A 4,934-nucleotide genomic window follows, 5' to 3' on the forward strand; every position below is an offset into this window, starting at 1 on the left:
GTTATAAAGGTAAATAAAGATAAAATTATCCTTCATTTTAATCACAAGCTAATTTAAATGGTAGACATTTAAAATATTAAAATATCTTCAATTCTTCTATGTTGCAATCTTTGAAAGATTTTATCCTCATCCATAAGTTTGAAATGCTTGAAGGTCCTTAGCTTGTCTCCTTGTAAAAGACCTTCTTGAAATATTGTCATTTTGATGTACATCAGTGAAGCACCTACAAATACAAATAATGAAGTCATAATTGGTATATAAGTTTTATTATTTTTTGTTGAGTATATAAAAATTAGTTGTAAAGAGAGAGAGAGTGAAAGTAGCAAAATCACCTCCTCATCCTATAAAAGTAGCAATTGATGCTTTTAGATTGTGAATCAGTTATTTTTAGACAAATATTTATCTATGGCTTAAACTTTACATGCCCAATTGTCATGACTTGAGCTGAGGCCTTGGCCGCGATGGGCATCCCAAACCACGAAAGCCCGAGAAACCCCTTAGCAAACCATCATAAGCATAATACATACATAGACCAAAGTGCAGGAGATATAATGAAATTAAGGAAATCTAAAATTCAAATTATGCCAATAATATTATGACAATACAATAACCAAAACTTGTCTATGAAGCCTCTACTAAATACTAATTGTCTAGGTCAGGACAAGGCTCCCTGCTTGACTATAAACTGAAAGACTCAACATATGATTAAATTCCTTTTGAAAGATGGATGATTCACCACATATCCCAAATGTTCTAATAATGTGATGGACCATGGGACTAGATCAAAGAACCTGAAATATGGGAAGATGGGGGGTGGGGAGTCAATACTTGGAGAGTATTGGTGTGTGGAACAACCCAAAAATAACACATATTTCATGTAACATAATTGAGAACATTGTGAAAATAATTTAGCATTATATATATATATATATATATATATATATATATATGTACACGGGCATAATTTAAAAAGATTCAATTCATGCTTGTATAACATTAACTCAACTCTTTGAGTTAGTTCTGAGCTCGATGGTTCACCCTACATTCGTATCAATCCATGGGCCATATGAAATCCACCTTTAACTCAGTGGCCAAGCCTCCAAACTGAGTTTGACTCAAGAATTGGGGTACGTAGGTCATAATATGCCACATGGTCGTTGCCAGTGTACAATCCATATTTCAGGACATCATAAACTGTGTTGGCAAAACACAATTTTTGGCAGTGAGTTACATAAACTCATGCCTTCTTCGGGTGACCATCTAACTCTCTTTAATCCCATTTTCATCCTTTAAAATCATGCTTGTAACATTCTTTTCTTTCATGTTAAGGGCATTTTATGATAGGTATTGTCATACCTAAACTTGCAAGCCATACCATACCATATCATATCATATCATATCATATCATATCATATCATATCAATCATATCATATCATATCATATCATATCATACCATACCATATCATATCATATCATATCATATCAATCATATCATATCAATCATATCATATCATATCATATCAATCATATCATATCAATCATATCATATCATATCATATTATATCATATCATATCCATAACCCTTCTCATTCAAAATCTCTTCAATGACCACCAAAATATTTAAATATCATATGTGATTTCTTATTTCAAATAACACATAAAACATATGCAAAACACTCTCTTTCCAATACTTTAACATGTGATCGCCAATTCTTACATAAAACACATGCAATTCCTCATTAGGAAATAATAGCATTTAGAATAATAATCACCTCTTTGAAAAACATGTAAAAAATTCATGTATAGTAAATCAAGAGGCATTTAAAACTTAAGAGTTCACCTTATTTGTAAAACAACCCCAATATTAGTTATACATAAATCTCATGATAAAAAAAAGGGACTTATAATTGATGCTCTCAAACCTTTTTCACTATTCATAACATGTTAAGACCATAAAATTTCATCATGGGAAAGGAAATTTCATAAATCATACTCATATATCACTTTTCGAAATGCATATCATAAATGCACATGATTATAAATTAAACTTATGAAAACCTTCTATGATAATTACATAGTTTCATAAAATTGGATTCATGATGAATGCTCTTTAAATAATTTCCCAAAAATCATGACATATACATAATTATACATCTTCAAATCTTGTTAAAATGATAAAACTTACACCCATGGAGTGAGGATAGTCCCGCATATCTTGAAATTGAAGAGAACGTAAAGAAATTTGATCCTTGAAGATTACAATCTTCAAACCCTTGGTGGTTTCTCCTCTCTTGCATATGGAATGATATTTAGGGATTTACAGAGATGATATGACATTTTTAGGGCCGTTGATTCATCAAAAAAAGATTAGGAATGGTTTGTGGGGTAAAAAGACCCCTTTTCCCTTAAAATAACTCAAAATGGAATACTTTTTGACTCCTGGGAAAGGCTTGGCGGAGCAAGGCCAAAGCAAGCCACAGGGTTTGTGGCATAAGGCCAAAGAAAACCTCTGGGTTCATCGCGCCGATCCAACATGGACTTGAGACAGTGTCTCACTAAAATGCTCATAAATTTTGATTTAAAAATTGGATTGATAATTGGTCAGTTGTGTTGGAAAGAGGACTCGAAGAGCATTAATTTGTTATATAACAGGTCACATAACTTCATATACCAAAATTCAATAGATAGGAAAGTGCTCAACTTATTTTGAGCTAGATGATATCTAAGACTTCAATCAATCTACGAAGATGTTCCCACCCTAAGAAATCATTATTAATACTTATTTCTAAGTATAAACCATTTGGTTTGAGGCTATATACGTTGGAATGATGGCTCAAATTCTAGCCCAAAAATGTGGGGTGTTACATTATCTCCCCCTTGGGATCATTCGTCCTCGAATGATGGGTAGGGACCTGTGAAGCTCTAAAAATATGAAATAAAGGACATAAATTCATATAAAGAATTCCTCCTCTACAAAACATGCAAAGGCATCAAAAGAGCTTTATGATAACTACTAGTGAATCATGTAAGGACGAAGCGTAAGATAATGAGAATTGACATAGAGATGACCTTGCACATGAGTTCCATAATACAACGAATAGACCTTAAATTTAGAGACACTACTCGACTATGACCCAAATAATAGATAACATACTTCATCATTTCCAACTTACAATTTCCCCACAACACACCTAACTATAAGAGTTTGAGTCCCACTGTATAGTACTTCTATTTTATAGCCTAACCCGGGGTAAAAAGGTTCTAGCTTAAGCAATAGGACCCCATACTTTACATCCCTTTAAGAATATCACTTCACCTTATCACTATATCAACCAACCTCAGGTCTTAAATCAAGGAGTACTAACCACATAACACATTTATTTATGTATTCATCACTCACACTATTCAATCCTACCTTTACTACACCGACTTTATGGATCTCCCAACTAAAAACCAATAAATTTAATCACCCTTAAAAAAGATTTTCTACACATGTCCCCTTCATAACTATTTCACATAACAAAAGTTTATCTTCTTCTTCCCTCTTTACCTACAACATTGGCTCCAGTAGTCACACCAAAATTTACCACAATAAGAAACATCTACTCTTTTATCTAAGAAATTACTACGCTTCCAGAACCACTATCATACTAATCTAAGAAAGGTCATTGAGGGATTAGATCACAAGCATCATGAATGAGAGTAACAATATCAATTATAAGTTATATTTGTTGCTCTACTCAAAATGGGGCCTGAGATGTAAGATATGATATAATAGGCATGAAGTACTTCATATATCAGATGTCTAAATCATAAATAGAGAGTCATTCAGGGATAAACACACACAACATGAGTTCTCAGGACTAGGCACTTTGAGAAACATGGATGCATATATCATAAGTTGTATAACATAAAGCCAAAATTTGTGTAGTCAATGATTGAGACAAGGATTGATACTTGAAGCTATTGCTTCTCATTTTTAGAGCTGAGATAGCCATAATTTTGCATGAACTTTATCACTTTGGTTAATCCCGACATAAAATAAATTGGTAACATATGGAAAGCATAGTTTCTTAAAACCAAATGTGATGTGAGAAATGGATTTTTATGGATCATGAACATCATAACATATAGCTTGAATATTTGGAAGCTTAGATTGTTGAGGGAAATCATTTCTTCTAGTTTTAAGGTTAAAACATAGACATAGGTTGCATAGAGAAATTGCACCTTAGGCATAGGCTTAACTTAAATACATAAGAAATTGGTAGAATGACCTCTTAAATTGAAGTAGGAGGAGTTTTCTTGAATAGGAATAGATTTATTATGACTGTTCCCTAAAACTTGCCACCATGAGAAGATTTGTGAACTACCTTAACTCATCACCTCCCCCATAGATCAAAGTCACAATCCTAGACTTGAGGACATAATCTCCCATCAAATCTATACCCACAGTTCTCAGCACAAAGGGGGTTTATCTATACATATGAGCTCTAGGCTTTCCCTAACACACGATTATATAAAAAGTAATAGGTTATTGATATGGCATCCTCCTAGGGTAACTACTCTTAGATTTCACTAGCCTCTATAGCCATCACCTATAACTTACACTCTCATGAGAATACATATCCATACTCCTTATCATATAAAAATCCATTCACCACTACATAACATACTCACATTAAAACCTCAAATTACATAACTCACAACTTAACAAAATTTGTAGAGCTTCCAAAAGCGCACATTGCCTATTTATATTTCCTCAATTTAGATCTAAAGAACATCACATAATAATTCCCTAGACTTCCCCATGCTACAAAATTCAAGAATATGAACTCGGTATACATGACACTTATACCCATAAAACCTTATCTAACAACATACTATCTTGGGTATAACTTATTCTTATATACCTAACACTTTAATTCACTTAATG

Source organism: Capsicum annuum, chromosome 3 (genome assembly GCF_002878395.1).
Source record: "Capsicum annuum cultivar UCD-10X-F1 chromosome 3, UCD10Xv1.1, whole genome shotgun sequence".
NCBI classification, from domain to species: Eukaryota; Viridiplantae; Streptophyta; class Magnoliopsida; order Solanales; family Solanaceae; genus Capsicum; species Capsicum annuum.